This window comes from Canis aureus, chromosome 25 (assembly GCF_053574225.1).
Source record: "Canis aureus isolate CA01 chromosome 25, VMU_Caureus_v.1.0, whole genome shotgun sequence".
Lineage (NCBI taxonomy): Eukaryota > Metazoa > Chordata > Mammalia > Carnivora > Canidae > Canis > Canis aureus.
The window spans coordinates 32,595,858-32,616,706 of NC_135635.1; the positions used below are offsets into that span (position 1 = coordinate 32,595,858).

Consider the following 20,849-nt stretch of genomic DNA (forward strand, 5'->3'; position numbering starts at 1 on the left):
CATATAGAATAACACCCAGTGCTCATCCCATCAAGTGTCCACCTCAGTGCCCGTCACCCAGTCACCCCTACCCCCCACCCATGATTTCACCTGATAACGTGACACTCCTCAGATTCCTGATCTACCAATTAGGGGCTAAAAAGTAAAAGCAGGGACTATGATATGTGTATGCATTTGAGGGCATTCATTTCATTGCTTTTCTCATAATTTTAAACTAAAGTGGCCTGATAACTATCCAAATTTTTTGAGTATTTAAAATTATTTATTTTATCATTATGCACAATGAAAGAAAGCATTATAGAGAGCAGAGTCCTTTCCCACCATAAAATTATTTACACCCATATATTTAGCTAGAAACACTAACTAGAAGAGGTACTGGTATATTCCATTTGTAATAATTTCTCTACAGCAAACAGTTGTCTTACACTTGGAGCATGTTGAAAAAAAATTGACTCGTAGGTCTTTTTTTTTTTTTTTTTTTTTTTTGAGTCTCAATCACTTAGAGCTCAAGGTACTCTGAGAGAATCCTGGTGTCCTAGATGGTCTGATGAATGCATTACAAATCAAGCAATGTATTTGTATTCTGAAAATACTCTTATATCCATATAAATGCTGCTTGAGTTGTGGAGCTCACATCTCTCCTACTGGCACGATGACACGTGAAGAACATCTGTTATGAAAGCTTCACGCCAATTTTGTTCTGTTCCTTTTTCATTAGCCACTGTGCCTCCTTCTCCATTTTCTTCCTCTGTTGTTCTGCTGCTCTCTTTTCTCTGTCTGTTATCTTCTCCTGCCTCAGAACTTCTTCTACTTGCCAGGCTGCATCTTCTTCTTCTTCCCATGCATTGGTATTTTTTTTGCCAAGTATCTAAATCACCTAATTCAGGAGATTGATGAATAAAAGGCATATCTTATGTAGCTGCTAATCTACTAGAGAAACCTGTGCTACCATCTGGAATGCCAAAATTTAATGATTCTCTCTTCTTAATAATGATTTTCTGAGTTTTCCTTATAGTTGGTGTCATGTCCTTAAAATAGTCAGGTTCCAGTTGTTCCAAAGCATTTTGTTGTATTGCTACATTCCCATTCCCTCCTTCAATCTTTACACTTGTGGGGGCATCTTCATCCCAGGAAGTCCACTCTTCAACATCAGTTTGTTTAGGAACTGATGAATAATCAACTGTAGTTGGCAAAGTTATTTGGTCTCCACTTAATTTCCATCCTCTGCCAGATCTGCATATTAATCTCTTCAGGAATGAGAATACTGTTGCAAGGCAGGTGCAAACTTTAAATAACCGAAACTGTATGATAGCCATGGTGGGACTCAAAACATGCCCCTCCCCCTCCCCGCCCCATAACTATCCAAATTTTAAATATCATTTAAGGAGACTTATCAAAGGCAGTTGTAACTTTTATGCATATTGTGAAGAGTTTCATTGTATTTGCTGAAGAATTTTACAACTTCTAATGTATACCACAGGAGACAGGTTTTTTGGTTAATCACCTGTAAGTTTTTAGTAAAATCAAATATATATTGATTACATTTTGTTTTTGATTAATCTAATTACGTTTTTGAAAAGTGGTACAGGCAGCTGTGTACAAATCAAGCTGAGGTTAGGAGACTTAGCAAACCAGTTCAAAGGCTGATGTTTTAAACCACATAAGGTGATAAAAATTTGAATTAAGATGGCACATGGAGAAAAAATATTGATGAGACATGTCAAAGAGCAGGAGAAAGAGATGTGTTAAAGAATGAGAGGAATAGACTTTGGGGGAAGACAGCAGAGTAGGAGTGAGTCAGCCAGAGAAAGACAAACATCACCCACCACCCCTCACCATGATTCTGTCTCTAGGTTTCTTACCCAATCATCATTTCCTGTTAAATTTCCAGTCACTCCATCATTGACCTGTTTAAAACTGAACTCAGAATTTTCACCCCAGATTTAAACTTAGTCCTTGTTCCCTGCAGGGCAGACATTTGAGAGTTAAGCCATCCTCATTTTCCCTCTTTTCTTCACTTTCATGTCTCATCTCCAGTTGAACTTTCTAAGAATACATTCCCTCCTTTTTATTCTTCCAATCACTTCTTACTTTAGCTTCTCTCTCTCTTTTTAAAATATTTTATTTATTTATTTGAGAGAGAGAGAGAGAAAGAGAGAGTGCACATGTAAGTAGGGAGAGGGGCAGAGGGACAAGCAGACTCCCTGATGAACCTGGAGCCCAATTCCAGGCTCCATCCCAGGACCTGGAGATCATGACCTAAGCCAAAATCAAGAATTGGGTGCTTAAAAAAAAAAAAAAAAGAATTGGGTGCTTAACCAACTGAGCCACCCAAATACCCCCTTACTTTAGCTTCTTATTGATTTCCAGCTTTAATCATTAACCACAGATTTAGGGGTTACTATGTGCCCAACACTGTGTTAAGCACGGTATCTGTTCTACTTTGTTTGGTTCCCACAACAGCTCTACAAAATAGGCTTAGATTATTTACAAGATGTTAATAATCTTGTCAAAGGACATAAAGCTATTAAGGAACCTCAGTTGGAACCCAAAATAGTTTTATTTCTGGATTCAATTAGCTCTTTCCTGTAATGAAAGAAAATATGGCTTTCAAAGTAACCAGTTGCTAGATTCATTTAGCTAATGAATCCAAGTTCCAAATATACATTAATGCTTTTCAATAACTGAATCAAGTACCAAATTTTTTTCCTTTATTATGCACATTTATATTGACAAAACTTGTTCATCTTTTTTTTTAAGATTTATTTATTTATTTATGATAGATATAGAGAAAGAGAGAGAGGTAGAGACACAGGAGGAGGGAGAAGCAGGCTCCATGCCGGGAGCCTGACATGGGACTCTATCCCGGGACTCCAGGATCGTGCCCTGGGCCAAAGGCAGGCGCCAAACCGCTGAGCCACCCAGGGATCCCCTTGTTCATCTTTTTAAAAAACTGATGTTAAAGTAAGCATGTTGGTTTCAAAACTCCCATCCAAGTTAAGTAAATTCACTACCTCTTCTGTTAACCCATGATTATTAAAGTTGAATTCAAAGGAATATTGAGTAAATTGAAAATCAACTCTAAATATCCTAATATCAACAATGTATCCTTCAAATATTTCTTGTAGTTTTTATGGTCAATTTGTGTAATGCTGTGAATCAGTTTAAAGCTTCTTCATATTGATTCATGTTAAATAATATGTAAAATCATTATTATTGATCATTATGCAGAGACTTAATTGCAACATATATTCTTGAACATATCTGGTTCACAGACAAGCTTTTCCTTTCTTGTAGCTTCAAATTTAGTTCATTCATATGTAATGTGATATAACAGCAAGAAAATATAGATCAGACTTCCAAGTTTTATGTTTGGATTTTAAATATTTGCCAAGCATTCCTTTTCTTTCAAGAAAATATTGAATTGGAATTGACAATGCAGTTAATCTTTGTACAACTCTTCCACAATTCAACCAACAAACACTGGTAGAGAACACGAGATGATTAAATTAATTGTTTTCTATTTATTTTAGTGATTCCAAAAATTTTTGATGGCTCATTGCATTGCATATATTCCCCGAATGATTTTAAATTCAATAAATGCTATGGCAATGTTCATAGTTTGCTTTAGAATACTGGGGCATATGTATTTTCATTATGTATCACAGGTAGAAACAAAGCAGAAAGGGATGAATGTTTCTTGTTTTAAAATTTCAGTAAATCAGGACTTTTGGCTTAACAAAATTGGAACACCTGTTGTGACAGAAACTAATGTTTCATATCTAAAATTTTGGGGCTGACATGAAATTCAAAAATATCTATGGTACTAGTTCCATTTGTTAGGCCATGAATTGAGTATATTTCGTCATAAATATGGATATCCTTTGAGAAATACATATTAAATGTTACTTTGGCAATGGTTTTACATCACACTGCTCATCTACAGACAAGAGACTAAAGACAAGTTTGAATCAGTTGATCCTTGACGTTACAGAAAGGTCTTGCATTTCATGTGCGATTGTTTTGTAGCTTAACTGAAATCTCTCACTTTTTGTGAAATATCTTTTAAAAGTCTTTCTTCATAATTTTCTACCAAATTTTCATAATTGAAATAGTAATATATTTCCCATTTCTCCATCTAAAAATTATTTGTGTGTGTGTGTAAGAACCAAGCTATTTTATTGTTGGCTAAAGTTAAAAGCTTAGGTTCTTTTAAAATTATTTTAAAAATATTTTTGCACATTTAATTCTAGTTCTAGCTGACGAATTTTATCAATTCTTTTTAACTTTTGGGAGGGAATAACTTGTCAAAATCACTATGTATTTGCTGAAATTGTCTCTTAATATTATAACTTTCTTTTTTCTTTCTCTTTCATTTTTTAAAAGATTTATGTGTGTGAGAGAGAGAGAATGAGAAAGAGGGAGGGGGCAGAAGGAGAGGGAAAGAGAAGCAGACTCCTTGCTGAGTCTGGACCCAGGGCTGGATCTCAGGACCCTGAGATCATGACCTGAGCCTAAGGCAGACGTTTAACTGACTGAGCCAGCTAGATGCCCCTAAATGTTATTTTTCTTTACACAAAAGATAGATATTTTGTATTGCTCTGCCACAGCAAAATATAATTTCCACTTATCATAAAATTTGCAACATTTTCTTCAAGTATCTTTTATTCTCTACTATTCTAGTTGTTTAAGCTTCTGCATCTCTATTCTATCCTGTATCAATATTATGCCTTCATTTTTAATGTAAAAATTTGTTGTTTACATATTTATTTGTTGTAAACATATTTATTGTTTATCAGGAAAAATGGGGGAAATAATATACAAAGAAATACAATGAAAAATAATCACTAGAACTTATCGATCCCTTGACAATGACTAGATTGGCAATATGTTCGTGTTTAATACTAGAATCAATGCACATACTTTTTTTTAAAGTAGTTTCCATGCCCAACCTGGGACTTGAACTCACAACCTTGAGATCAAGAGTCACATGCTCTACAGACTAAGCCATTCAGATACTCCAATGCACATACTTGATAAGAAACTACAATATAATGATAATATTTTATGTCACAGATTGACAAACTTCTGGGAAGGTCCAGATAGTATGTATTTCAGGCTATGATAGCTGGATAAGAGTCAAAGTCAAGAATACTATGTAAATACTTATATAAAAAGAGAGAAAGTAAATTTCCACAATTTGTATTAATGAAATTCAAAAGATAATATAATAATAATTGACTAAAATATCTGGTGTAGGGCAGCCCGGCTGGCTCAGCGGTTTGGCACCACCTTCAGCCCAGGGCATTATCCTGAAGACCTGGGTTTGGGTCCCGTGTTGGGCTCCCTGCATGGAGCCCGCTTCTCCCTTAGCCTGTGTCTCTGCCTCTCTCTCTCTCTCTCTCTCTCTCTCTCTCTCTCTGTGTCTCTCATGAATAAATAAATAAAATCTTTTAAAAAAAATAAAATAAAATATTCTGGTGTAGTATAGGTTCAGTAAGGAGAAAAATGGAATTCTGGAGCAAGGAAGATACCCTTTTCTTATTTGGGATTCAAAGTTAATATTCTCCTCAAAATACAAGCTAATGCTCCTCTGTTAATGTGTTTTAAGACTTTACATATTTCATATTTGAAACTTTGCTTTTCACATAGATACCACTACATATTGTTAACTAACAAGCATATGATTTTAGTTGAGCATACTCATCATTTGGATGGCATTTTTTGCCTTTCAGCAAATCACTACATTGCAGATTCATCACTTCCAATTGAAGTATAAATGGACACTCCTCAATTGCATAATTAAATGGAATTTGAAATATGGAAATATCTTTTGCACTTACATCAAGATTGAAAAAGAAATGCTATCTTAGAACTATAATTTGAGCTCAAAAAAATATATGTTGCAAATTTGTGTAAAAATGGCAATCCCACTTCTCATGTTTACCTTTGACAACATGTATAGTTTATAGAGCAGCTTGACATTACTTGTGATTCAAATGTTAGTTGTTTTTGAAATTACTTTACCACAGTATGTTTCACATATAAGTGTTGTTTTGGCTTGCAATTTTAGGAATTCATTAAGGAACATTTTCAAGTCAGCAACAAAGCTCATTTCAAAGGATGGAATTTGGATCTTAACCTCTTGGTTAGGGGGCTGGCAAAGCATCTTCCTTATACCACTTCTTTATTCTTTCCCTCTATCACTTGCTTTCTTCCTCTGCTAATGGAATTGTTACTCTCCATTTTCTTTACTTTTTTCAAAAATGCCATTTTATACATATATTTGACATAATTTTGTGTAAATTTAAGGCACACAATATGTTAATACATTTATATATTCTAATGTGGTTGCCATTGTGATAATTAGCACCTTAATCATGTTCCATAATTATCCTTTTATTTAGTGGTTGGAATACTTAAGTTCCAATCTCTTAGCAGGTTTGTTATTATAACACAATATTTTTGTCCATATTCATTATACTCTGCCTTAGATTTCTAGGGCTTATAAACTACTCATTCCAAGTTTGTACCCTTAGGCAACATCAATACTCCTCATTTTTCAAAAGAATCATGTTCCATAAATATCTCAATTACTTCCTGAATTTCTTGAATTCTTAAGGAATTTGTTTTGCTCTTTACCTTTTTTAAACTTCTAATCAGAAGTTTTGATTTCTGCCCCAAATACCTTGTAGGTTTGATCAAGTTAGAGATGTCCACAGTTTTGCTAATTTACATATAAACTAATGAAAGTTGTTAAGTAGTTTCCTCACTCGTAGGTTTCACATCAAGTTCTTACTCTTCTTTCAAAGGATCCGAGATGAGAATGAAACACTTTCTAAAGCTTTTATTGGTTGCTTAGCAGTGGATGATGACAGCTGACACCATCTCATGGGTGAATTCTCTGATTTCATACTGATTAAGAGAAGCCAGATTGTCACATTTTTATGATCAAAATGATTACTCTTCCCATTTCCCATTTTTGTTGAATATGAAATCTTGCATAAATTCCACTTGAGGGCCAAAGTGGATGCAATCATTCATATAATCATTTATGTAATTAAAGCCCAAGCTGTTTACTGCAGTTAAGAGAGCACATTGCTCTTTTAAGAAATACTTTGGGGGATCCCTGGGTGGCGCAGCGGTTTGGCGCCTGCCTTTGGCCCAGGGCACGATCCTGGAGACCCGGGATCGAATCCCACAACAGGCTCCCGGTGCATGGAGCCTGCTTCTCCCTCTGCCTGTGTCTCTGCCTCTCTCTCTCTCTCTCTGTGACTATCATAAATAAATAAAAATTAAAAAAAAAAAAAAGAAATACTTTGGGGTGGGAATCCCTGGGTGGCTCAGCGGTATAGCGCCTGCCTTCGGCCTAGGGCATGATCCTGGAGTCCTGGGATCAAGTCCCACATCAGGCTCCCTGTATGGAGCCTGCTTCTCTCTCTGCCTGCGTCTCTGCCTCTCTCTCTCTCTCTCTCTCTCTCTCTCTGTGTCTTTCATGAATAAATAAAATCTTAAAAAAAAAAGAGAGAGAAAGAAAAGAAATGCTTTGGGGTGCCTGAGTGGCTCAGTCGATTCAGCATCTTACTCGATTCAGCATCTTACTCATGTTTTTGGCTCAGGGTGCTGCAATCGAGCCTCGGGTAGGGCTCTGTGCTCAGTGGGGAGTCTTCTCTCCTTCTCCCTCTCCCTCAGCCCCTATTCCTGCTCACACTCTCTCTCTCTAAAATAAATAAATGTTGAAAAAAAAAAAGGAAATGCTTTGTTGATTGTGAATATAAAGGTAAGGATGATGCTGTTTATCCTCCCTTTAATCTTTATAATTATTGACTTCCTTGTCAGTATTGTAATCTATCCAAATAATTCAAATGAAAATATTTGGGAGCCCCAATCATGCATTTCACTTCTTCTCTTCACAGCCTGGCATTATTTAGGCTTCTTTTTTTTCTTTGAAAAATTAATAGAAACTTGTAGAAATATTAAATCTAATCTCCTGCATAATTTAAAAACAGATATCGAGTCTGACTGGACTGTGAACATATCTACTTCCAACCTGAGAAACTGAATTCTTAAGTAGAAAGAAAAAATTCACATAGCAAGCTGAAATGATAATAAAAACTATTAGATGTATTTTGAGGTTCTTATTAGGTACAATTGAAATATTAATCATGTGACATGAAATTTATTTAGCTGAGTCACAACGAAAATCTGAAGTATTCTACTTTTCTACTTCTGGGGATCTGCTGTAGGGAAAGGATCCAAAATACAGGTAGAAAACTTTCCATACAAGTGTAATTTTTTTGCAGCAGTATTTTAAAAAGAAAAAAGATACAATTCAAATGATACATTAAGGAAGATGATAAAATAAATTATAGTGCTTCATAGACTAAACTACAGTAGCCTAATAGTTATACAAGTTTGTATCATTATTATTAATAACTAGATAATTATAATTTCAAATTACAAAGGCCCTATGGAAAGTTGGGCACAAGTATGATCTCAACTGAGAAAAATATGCATAGGAAAGAAAATACATAAAAATCTACCAAATGTTAAAGTTTATTTTTTCTGAGGAGTAGCATTAGAGTGAAGTTTTCACTTCTTTATATTTTTCCTGTATTTTCCGGTTTTTCTACAATGAATATGAACAGTGAGTCATAAACAGCCTTAAAAATTATAGTTAAAATGTTTTAAAGTATATTAGCATTTGTTGTTATTAATTATGACATTATATGCATTTTCTCCCTATAATTTGTCTCTTTTAGATAGTTGCTAACTGCCAGTTTTACAAGGAAAGAGGTCATTTTCAGTCAGGTGAATAGTTAAATGTGGAGATTCTGTCTAATTAATTTGAAGAGTTTTAATAATTTCTGCAATTAGATTTTTTTTTTGGGGGGGGGAGTACATGGGAGGCACTGCATTGGCCAGGAATCGAACCCAGGTCAACTGCTTGGAAGGCAGCTATGCTCACCACTACACCACCAATGCCTGCTTGCAATTTGATATTTAAAAACCTAATCCATATCATATTCTATAAAGAAATAACATGATGATTTTAGGGAACATACCAATTGCTTGATAGCCTTAACCCTTTGATTCAGGTGGAACCGTCCTATGGCATCTTGCTCAACCAATTGGTAGCTGTCTTTTATGCAGATCTCCTCATTAACTGTTCTTAATGGGGTGAAATAAAGATAGTGTAAAATATGATCTATATGAGCAAAACAACTGCTATGATCCCAATCCCATTAAAAATTTCTGCTGACATATTTTTCATTAGTATCAAATAGGAAGTTTTATTTTTTAATTTTATTTTTATTTTAAAAACACTTAATATTGTATTAGGTGCAAGACACTCTTCTTAGTACTTTACAAATATTAACTTATTTAATCCCCTCTATAACCTTATGAGGAGGGTAGTATTATTAATTTATTTTACATCTATGATCCTGAGACATAAAGATTCAGTAATTTAGCAAAGGTCACCTAATTAATAGATGATAGTATAGCCAAGAATTGAACTATGGCAATGTGGTTTCAAGATTAAAATCTATAACCTTGTACATGGAATATGTAACTGCCTCAGTAGCTAACCAGTTCATAGACCTATTGAGGAGTTCTCAACTTTAAACAGTCATTACTGATTATAGGTTTATATTTTGTCAAATACCGAAGGGAAGGATCTGTCTACACACCAAAGTTTTACAATGAATCTTGTATTTGGTAAATACCAAGATTTGAAAATATAGTCTCATCAAAGAATTTTCTATTTTTTTTGTTAAATTATTTGAAGATTTATTGATCTACTTTTAAATAGCAAGATAATGTATATGAATCTCAAGGTTTTCAGAACTTCATTTCAGAAGGATTTTTTGTTTAAAAAATTACATATTAAAGAACACAGTCATTTCATGTGAAAAATCAATTAAGACTTGTGACTTAATAGTTACAATAACCGATATTACAAGAAACTGAAAACAATTTAAAATTTAAACCTTAATAAAACTGAATTTGAAAAATCTTCAAATTTTAAAGTTATATGGATACTTACAGTTGTTCTAGTTCAACAGGCTTTCTAATGTAAAGAAATTTTCTACCCCATCTCCAAGAAATACTCACTAGCCTCTATTTGAATATGTATAGAGAAGGTAAATTTGCAATGTTTTTAGGCTAGATCTCATAATTTAAAAAATGGATTTTTCTTCATGGTGACCTAAATTTTCATATTTGTATATTGAAATCATTTCTTCTAATTCTATTTCTGTTATACTAATTTTAGATAGTTCCATTGATAAAAATACCCTAAACCTGTTTAGATGGTGCTATCAGTTCATCCCTCAGCCTTTCCCCTGCAAACTAACTGTCCTGAATATCTCTTACTGTTCAACTCTTGACAGTTTCCAGAGTATCAAATTCAGTGTCATACTATATGTAGTGACCAGAGTCATTCGTTACTTATGTTCTGGCATATAGACATGAAGTCTGCATTTTTTAAAGATTTTATTTATTCATGAGAGAGAGAGAGAGAGAGAAGCAGAGACACGGGCAGAGGGAGAAGCAGGCTCCAGGCAGGGAGCCTGACGTGGGACTCAATCCCGGGTCTCCAGGATCACACCCTGGGCTAAAGCAGCGCTAAACCGCTGAGCCACCCAGGCTGCCCAAAGTCTGCATTTTTAACTGAAAATTTTTTTGTGTTATCTTTTATATGCTTACATCCAGATCTACCAAAATCAAAATCAGTTACCAGTCTAGAACCAAGAATCTCTTGGGGTCCCTTGAGAATTCAATGGATAGGTCTCCAGAAAACTACTTTGACAAAGATTCTTGTACTCAAATATGAGAGTTTGACCGTGATAGATGGGAGATCTGAGATCCACAGAGACAGTGGAAATGATGGTGATTATCAAGTCAAGAAACTGTTCTCATGAGATGCTCAGTGAAGCCATGATTCCACTTGGAAAGTACCTGGTACAAGAGGAAAGGAATATCTTAACAACTGTAGATGACATTTTATTCTTGAAATTCATTCATCTTAAATGAAAACAGAAAACTCAAACACGTATGAGTTTTGCAAAACTAAAAACGTGAATTTTAGAGTTTACATAGAAATAAATTTCTTCAAGTTACATTTAAAATTGGTTCGGGGGGGGCCTGGGTGGCTCAGTCAGTTGAGTGTTCCACTCTTATTTTAGGCTCAGGTCGTGATCTCAGGGTTGTGGGATCAAGCCATATATTGAGCTCCACACTCAGTGGGGAGTCTGCTTGAGGAGTCTCTCCCTCTGCCACCCCTCTCTAAAATAAATTAATAAATCTTTAAAAATAAAATCAGTCCCTGGATGTTTTATTAATATAGTTACTTTCTCTACAATATTATTGAACTCTTGTGTTTAAGATACTGTCCTAGTAATAGAAGCTATAAAGCTGAATAAAGCATTCTTTTTCTCTAGCTTTAGTTAATGGCATAAAGTTAATGTGTAAAAAATTAAAGATATAAAATGTATAAGAACTGTCATAGTGGTATACAGTAGAAAGGTTTGGTAACAGCTGTGGCTGATATTATCAGTTATTGATTTTCAGTGAGGTTTAAAAATGTATGCCTGGCTTTGAAAACAGATGAAACTTTCAAGGACTAAATGAGTAATAGCTACGGATTCTGTAAACTCAATAAACAAGATTAAAAGTGCAGAAAGTTGGGGCAGCCCAGGTGGCCCAGCGGTTTGGCGACGATTTTGGCCCAGGTCGTGATCCTGGAGACCCGGGATGGAGTCCCGCATCGGGCTCCCTGCATGGAGCCTGCTTCTCCCTCTGCCTGTGTCTCTGCCTCTCTCTCTCTCTCTCTGTCTGTCTTGAATAAATAAATAAATTCTTTAAAAAAAGTGCAGAAAGTTCATAAGTAGTTATTTGACTATGAATTAGTTCTTTTGCAGTGAAGTCTTTACAGATCTATAAGTTAGAGAGGAAAGGGTTAGAGATGAGTAGACTTTTCTTGAAAATATATGATGATCCATGAACTTGCTGGAAAAACACAACCAATAACTGTATTTTGAGAGTACTCTGCATTGAAACGTATTTTTGACAGATGGTCTGTGAATATATTGAAATTTAAGGATTATCCATGGTAATAATGCAGGGTTTTTGTTTTTGTTTTTGTTTTTGATAATGCAGTTTTACCTTCAGATGCCAACCATTTCTTTCCTGAGTCTTGGAGAAACAAAGACTTTCAGCTGTGGAAGGAAGGAAAACAAGTGACTATGATTATTAATAGGAGAATAAAGCTTCTGATGTTTGTGAAGTGCAGATCATTGGTCACGGGTCAGCAGAAGGTGCTAGAAGACCTTTGGAACTCAGTTTTGAGAATGCCATCCTCCCTACCCCTTCAGGGGACCCCTGAAGAAGGAAATTATATATATATATAATTGTGTGCATATATGTGTGTGTGTGTGTGTGTATATATATATATACATATAGCAATAAGTCCAAAAGTATATTAGAAAGGAAATAGCCACTTTTTCTGAAACTGGCAGTATACGAGGCTTAAAAATATGTAATTGGTGTTGAAACAAAATTAAAAATTTATGAGTTAGATGAATGGTAGGTAACATTTTGGGAAGTCGTAAACAAGACAGAGTAGTAAAAGCATCTTGTTCGTGATGATGAGTGTAGCCTTGTACAACAGGATTTATAGCACTGGAAGCAAGAATAGAGTATGAGCAATGAGCATACCGTCTTGGAAAAATCTGTGACAGACTTAGGATCTTTGTGAAAGACCAAACAATAATTACATTTGAAGACAGCCTTTTTTTTTTTTTTTTAAGATTTTTTTTTTTACGTATTCATGAGAGATACAAATTGAGAGGCAGAGCAGAGGGAGAAACAGGATCCCTGCAGGAAGCCTGATGCAGAACTTGATCCCTGGACCCCAGGATCATGACCTGAGTCAAAGGCAGAGGCTCAACCACTGAGCCACCCAGGTGTCCCAAAGATAGCCTTTTAAATTGATTCATATTATTGACAGCAAATCTGAATGGTTTCTCTGTTACCCATAAATTGAAACAAAGTAAAAAAGATATTGATAAAAGCAGGAAGACAACCATTGTTTCACATGAATTAAGAAGCCTAAATCAGAATGACCACATGGGCATTACAGATGAACATAATATGATTTTCCTTTCAGGTATGACCATTTTTGCCTTGGTCCTGGTAAAACAAAGGCTTACCTCCAGGGGAATGAGTGAGCAATATGTAACTGTGACCATTAAGAGGAAAGGAAAACTTTTGACTTTTTGTGAAGTGCAAGTAATTGTGCCAGGGCTAGTGGAAGAAGGTACTAGAAGCTTTTCGGTTCCTGGATCTAAAGATGCCAGTTTCCCCCAGGAGGCCAATGGAGAAGGAAGTTCTATTGGTTTATATGCTTTCTTCCTCTGAAACATTTTCAATTTCATTATTCTCCAAAACAATTAATATTCAACACAATGTTGGGTGATATCATTTGAATTTTATTTTTCTAAAATTTGGTATTTTTTATATACTGCCTTACCTTTGTGCCTGCTACATTCCTCTTCTTTTATTTCTCCCTTCTTGAGCTTCACATCCATTCAGAAGTCTCTTAAACCTACAAAACATTGCATCTGGCCTGACCTGTAACAATTTGGAAACTTTGTTCTACCTAGAGTGATGGAGTTCATAAGAAGAGTGAACTGCAGTTGAGTGATTTCATTGGTCTCCTTGATTGGTTCTCTCTGAAGGGAAAAATAAGGTAGGAAGAGAGATGAGTCCCCTATTTAATGAGCTCAGTGAGAAATTGTTGTGTCCAAGTAACTATTTCACCTGTTATTCATGGTATATACCAGAATATTAGCATCAACACTGGGTTGCATAAAAATAATGAGTCCCTGGTATCAATTAGATGGCATCCTTCTCATATTGCTTATCTCTTTTTTTTCAGATTCTGTCCATTGAAATGGAAGGTGGCCACTAATTCTAGTGCTGTAAGATCTTTGAGATTTCAAGAAAGCAATGGATGGGGTCTCCAGAAACTGACTTTGATAAGGGCTCCATTTTTCAAATATGGCTGGAGACTGACCCCCAGGAGATGGTAGATCTGGGATCTTTGGAGACTGCAAATAGTGGTGATTATGAACCTAAGGGACTGTTATCAGGAGGAGATTGATAAACCTGCAACTGATTGGAGACTCACCTGGTAATTGTGAGAAGTTAAATCTGAGGTATTTAGGGAAACTTATTTTTGAAAAAATGTTTAAATCTATTTTTGGGGTCACTGATCTTGTGAAAGTTTTTTTTTTTGTTAAACTCTACTTTTAAAGTAAACAATAGTAGGATATTTTTATTCATATGCTTAAATGCTACTTTCTTCTTTAATATTACAGTCACTGAGTTAAAGCATTTTTCAGTCACTCATGTACAAAACATTGTTTTGTCTACTATATGTTTATATAGTAGGGTTTTTTGGAAAATGTAATATATAAAAAATAATTTTTATAAAAAGATATATAGTACAGTAAGTGGTCCTCCCACCCAGATCCCCTGGTACCTTATCACAAATCAATTACTTTTAATATTTTTTAAGCCTAGCTTTATTGAGATAGAGTTGGCCTATAACATTGTGTAAATTTAATATGTACAATGTGATTGATACATGTATACATTGCAAAATGATTATCACAAAAAGACTAGTTAACACACCTTTGCCTCACTTAATTACCTTTTTTTTTTTTTTTAATGGTGAGAACAAGTTTGGTTATTCTCTTAGCAACTTTCAAGTCTGTAATCCAGCACTGAGACTACTAACTATAATCATGCTGTGCAGCAGATCCCCAAAACTTATTCATCTTATAACTAGAATATTGTACCTTTTGATCAACATCTCATTTCTCTAACACCCAGCCCCTCGCAACTACCATTCTACTGTATGTTTTTATGAGTTGGCTTTCTTAGGCTCTACATATAACTGAGATCAAACAATATTTGTCTTTCTCTCCCTGACTTATTTCACTTAGCATAATGTCTGTCCTCAATGTCATTCCATGTTGCAAATGACAGACTTTCCTTCTTTTATATGGCTGAATAATATTCCATTGTAGGTATTTTCTCTATCATTCTTTCGTCATTGGTAACTTAGGTTGCTTCTATGTCTTGAGTATTGTGAATTATGCTACAGTGAACATGAGGGTGCAGAGATTTCTTTGGTATTGTGATTTCATTTCCTTTGGATGTCCATCCAGAACTAGGATCACTGAATAACATGTATCAAGAGTTCAGCTAATCTACTCCATGATATTACTGCATGGGCATCCATTTTGTTTGGGCAAGCCAACCGCAAGTGCCTTAACCTGACATTAGTCTCTCATGCAAGTGCCTGCCTCAGATAGCAGCTGGCAGATAAATGTTAAGTTCCTGATGTGACTTTCCTCAATGACCCTTGTGATAAAATCTCTCTTGCCTCCTGAGGCCTTCCCTTTGTGTGCTCCTTAGAGAAAAACCCTGCAAAGCTTACTAAAACCCCACTCTTCTGGTTTGTATTTACCAATTTGGCCTTAGACCAGTACCCTAATATAGGCATATGCCTTAGACTCTACCACTATCTGCCTACACCGCGCCTTGACCTCTAAGGGGCCTCCTTGATGCATGCTGTGTATGTTTTCTGGAATCTATGAGTAATAAACTACTCTACCTTGACTCCCTGTGGTCTTTCGTTGAACCATAGCTTACATTCTGACATACCAGGGCTCTACTTAACAATGTCAATTTAATACAGTCACAACAATATGGTAGTTCTATTTTTAATAGTTTGAGGAACTTCCATACTGTTTTTTCATGTGGCTGCACCAATTTACACACCAACCAACAGAGCACAAGTGTGCCCTTTACTCCACATCTTCACCAACCTTTGTTATCTCTTGTCTTTGACACTAGCCATTCTAACAGGCATAAGGTAATATCTCATTATGGTTTTAATTTCCCCAAGATTAATGATGTTCAGCATCTTTTCATGTACCTATTAGACATTTGGATATGTTCTTTAGGTTAAAAGAAGATATTCAGGTTCTCTCCCATTGTTCAGTTGGATTATTTGGTTTTGGTAGTTTTTTTGTTTGTTTTTTTTGCTATTGAGCTGTAGGAGTTCTTTATGTATTTTGGATATTAATCCTTTATCAGTTATCTGTTTTGTAAATATCTTTTCCCATTCTATGGATTACCTTTTGGTTTCATTTTATTTATTGACTGACTGATTTTATTTCATTTTTCTTCTGTGCAGAAGCTTTTAGTTTGATATAGTTTCACTTATTTATTTTTGCTTTTCTCACTTGTGCTTTTGGTGTCATATCTAAAAAGCATTTGCCCAGATCAATGTCAAGGAGCTTTTCCCTCTGTTTTATTCTAGGAGTTTTGTAACATCAGATCTTACATTGAATTTTAATTGTAATTTTAATTTTTGTGTGTGGTGTAAGATATTACTTTCATGGGAATATCCAGTTTTCCTAGCACCATTTATTGAAGAGACTAATCTTTCCTAATTGCCATATTCCTGGTTCCCTTTCAAAATATTGATTGATCATATATGCATGGAATTTTTCTGGGCTCTCAAAACTGTTTCAATGGCCTGTGCATCTGTTTTTATTCCAGTACCATACTGTTTGGATTACAATAGTTTTGTGATATAGTTTCAAATCAGGAAGTGTGATTCCTGCTTTGTTCTTCTTTCTTAAGATTGTTTTTGCTATTGGAGGTTTTTTGGGGGTTCCATACATATTTTAGTATTTAAAAAAATTTTGTGAAAAAATGCCATTGGAATTTTTATTTCATTCAATCTATAGATAATTTTTGGTATAATGCATATTTTAATGGATCTTTAGATCCATCAGAACATTTTTATTTCATTCAATCTATAGATAATTTTTGGTATAATGCATATTTTAATGGATCTTTAGATCCATCAGAACAGAGTATTTTTCACTTATTTGTATCATCTTCAATTACTTTCATCAGTGTTTTATAGTTTTCATTGTGTAGATCTTTTGCATCCTTGATTAAATTTATTCCTAGGTGCTTTATTATTTTTGATGCCACTATAAATGATATCATATTCTTTATTTCCTTTGAAGATAATTTTTTGTTAGTGTATAGACATGCAACTGATTTTTGCATGTTAATTCTGTATCTTGCAACTTTACTGAATTTATTAGTTCTGACAGTTTTTTGGTGCAGTCTTTAGGACTTTCGTATATAAGATCATATCATCCACAAACAGAAATGTTCCTTGGTTCCTTTCCAACTTGGATGCCTTTTATTTCTGTTTCTTACCTAATTGCTCTGGCTACGAATTCCAGTACTATGTTGAATAAGAGTGGTGAAAGTGAGGACCTTTGTCTTATCCCTAATCTTAGAAGAACAGCTTTCTACTTTCACCACTGAGTATGATGATATCTGTAAGCTTGTCATATGTGACCTTTATCACATTGAGATATGTTTTTTGTGTACTAAATTTGTTGAGTTTTAATCCTTAAAAGATGTTGAATTTTGTCAAATGATTTTTCTGCATCTGCTGAGATGACCATAAGATGATTTTTTATCTTTCATTCTATTAGTGAACATATCATATTTATTGGTTTGCCTGTGTTGAATCATCCTTGCATCAGAGGGATAAATCTCACTTGATTATGATGTATGATTCTTTTAGTATACTGTTGTTTTGTAAGTATTTTAGTGAAAATTTTTGCTTCTGTATTCAGCAGGGATATTAGCCTATGGTTTTCTTTTCTTGTAGTGTCCATATCTGGCTTTGATATGAGGGGAATGCTGTCTTTGTAATATGAATTTGGGAGTCTTCCCTTCTCTTCAGTTTTCTGGAAGAATTTGAGGATTAGTAGTTTTTTTAAGTGTTTTGTAGAATTCACCAGTGAAATCATCTGGTCTTGGGCTTTTCTTTCTTGGGAGGTTTTTGGCTACTGATTTAATCTCCTTACTTGTCTATGCTACCCAGGGCAAGCTTCATGTTCAGTGCAATCCCTAACAAAATACCATGGACTTTCTTCAGAGAGTTGGAACAAATCATCTTAAGATTTGTGTGGAATCAGAAAAGACCCCAAATAGCCAGGGGAATATTGAAAAAGAAAACCAAAGCCGGGGGGCATCACAATGCCGGATTTCAAGTTGTACTACAAAGCTGTGATCATCAAGGCAGTGGTACTGGCACAAAAACAGACACATAGATCAATGGAACAGAATAGAGAACCCAGAAATGGGCCCTCATCTCTATGGTCAACTAATATTCGACAAAGCAGGAAAGACTATCCACTTCAATAAATGGTGCTGGGAAAATTGGACAGCCATGTGCAGAAGAATGAAACTAGACCATTCTCTTACACCATACACAAAGATAAACTCAAAATGCATGAAAGATCTAAATTTGAGACAAGAACTCATCAAAATTCTAGAGGAAAACACAGGTAACACCCTTTTTGAATTTGGCCACAGCAATTTCTTGCAAGATACATCCATGAAGGCAAGGGAAACAAAAGCAAAAATGAACTATTGGGACTTCATCACGATAAAAAACTTCTGCACAGCAAAAGAAACAGTCAACAAAACTAAAAGACAACCTACAGAATGGGAGAAGATATTTGCAAATGACCTATTAGATAAAGGACTAGTATCGAAGATCTATAAAGAGCTTATTAAACTCAACAGCAAAGAAACAATCCAATCATGAAATGGGCAAAAGAGACAAACAGAAATCTCACCAAAGAAGACATAGAGATGGCCAACAAGCACATGAGAAAATACTCTGCATCACTTGCCATCAGGGAAATACAAATCAAAACCACAATGAGATATCACCTCACACCAGTGAGAATGGTGAAAATTAACAAGACAGGAAACAACAAATGTTGGAGAGGATGTGGAGAAAGGGGAACCCTCTTGCACTGTTGGTGGGAATATGAACCCGTGCAGCCACTCTGGAGAACTGTGTGGAGGTTCCTCAAAGAGTTAAAAATAGACCTGCCCTATGACCCAGCAATTGCACTGCTGGGACTTACCCCAAAGATACAGAAGCACTGAAAGACCAAGACACCTGCACCGCAATGTTTATAACAGCAATGTCCACAATAGCCACACTGTGGAAGGAGCCTCAGTGTCCAACAAAAGATGAATGGATAAAGAAGATGTGGTCTCTATATACAATGGAATATTAGCCATTAGAAATGACGAATACCCACCATTTGCTTCAACATGGATGGGACTTGAGGGTATTATGCTGAGTGAAGTCAATTGGAGAAGGACAAACATTATATGGTTTCATTCATACAGGGAATATAAAAAAATAGTGAAAGGGATTATAGGGGAAAGGAGAGAAAATAAGTGGGAAATATCAGTGAGGGTGACGGAACATGAGAGACTCCTAAATCTGGGAATTGAACAAGGTGTAGTGGAAAAGGAGGTGGGCGGGAGGATGGGGTGACTGGGTGATGGGCACTGAGGGAGGCATTTGATGGGATGAGCACTGGGTGTTATACTATATGTTGGCAAATTGAACCCCAATAAAAAAATGCAAAAAATAACAATCTCCTTACTTGTTATTGGTCTGGTCAGGTTTTCTGTTTCTTCTGATTTGGTCTTAGTAGGTTGTATGTTTCCAGTAATTTTTCCTTTTCTTCTAGGTTAACCAATTTGTTGGTGTATAATATTCATAGTTACACATAGTATAATGTTCTCTCACAATCCTTTGTATTTCTGCAGTATCGGTTGTAATATCTCCTTTTTGTAATTTCATTTTAATCTTTTCCTGCTTAGTCCAGCTAAAATTGTTTATTTTGTTTATCTGTTACAAAAAACTCTTAGTTTCATTGATATTTTCTATTTTTTTAAAATCTTTGTTGTTACCTTCCTTCTACAAACTTTGGGCTTAGTTTCTTTTTCTTTTCCTAATTTTCCTAGTTTCTAGAGGTTTAACATTAGGTTGTTGATTTGAGATCTTTTTTAATATAGGCACTTATTGCCTATATTAAACTTCACTTTTATATCAGCTTTTGCTGCATCTATAAGTTTTGGTATGTAGTGTTTCCATTTTCATTTGATTCAAGATATCTATGATTTTCCTTTCAGTTTCTTCTTGAGCCATTGGTTGCTCAGGAGTGTGCTGTTTAAATTACATATATTTATGAATTCTCCATTTTTCATTCTGTTATTTTTAGTTTCATACTATTGTGGTTAGAGAAGATACTTGGTATGGTTTGAATCTTCTAAAATTTGCTAAGATGTAACATGATCTATCCTGGAGAATGTTGTTGGATCGAATCTTCTATGTCTGTTAGGTCTATTTGGTCTAAAGTATAGTTCAAGTCCAATTAACAAATTATTGTAGTGCAGTTATTTTTGATATTTTTGTTTTTTTACTCTTATTCTATGGTTAAGTGATTAATACACCATCATATTACAATATTAAAATATTCTAAATTTGATGTTATACGTACCTTTACCAATATGTTTCATATTTCAGCTTTAGGACTCCTTTTGGCATGTCTTGTAAAACTGGTTGAGTGGTCATAAACATGCCCATTTTTTTGTTTGTCTCAGAGAGTCTTATCTCTTCTTCAGTTTTGAAGGACCACTTTGCTATGTAAGCTATTCTTTTTTGAGAGTTTTTTTTTTCTTCCAGCACTTTGTTTTTTTTTTTTTTTTTTAATTTTTATTTATTTATGATAGTCACACAGAGAGAGAGGCAGAGACACAGGCAGAGGGAGAAGCAGGCTCCATGCACCGGGAGCCCGACGTGGGATTCGATCCAGGGTGTCCCGGATTGCGCCCTGGGCCAAAGGCAGGCGCCAAACCGC

General features: G+C 35.1%; 1 long non-coding RNA gene, 1 other non-coding gene and 1 pseudogene across 2 annotated transcripts; 1 reads left to right on the top strand and 2 right to left on the bottom strand.

Annotated features, from left to right (window-relative positions):
• Positions 1 to 240: 240 nt before the first annotated feature.
• LOC144297656 (receptor-binding cancer antigen expressed on SiSo cells pseudogene) lies at positions 241 to 1,347 on the bottom strand (annotated as a pseudogene).
• A 7,566-nt stretch (positions 1,348 to 8,913) lies between these two features.
• Positions 8,914 to 8,985, bottom strand: TRNAG-UCC (transfer RNA glycine (anticodon UCC)). Its single transcript has one exon. It is a non-coding gene; the product is annotated as a tRNA-Gly (tRNA).
• Positions 8,986 to 12,522: 3,537 nt separating this feature from the next.
• On the top strand, positions 12,523 to 19,905 carry LOC144297179 (uncharacterized). The gene is made up of 3 exons (XR_013364260.1): positions 12,523 to 13,753; positions 13,943 to 14,222; positions 17,999 to 19,905. It is a non-coding gene; the product is annotated as an uncharacterized LOC144297179 (long non-coding RNA).
• Positions 19,906 to 20,849: the final 944 nt, after the last annotated feature.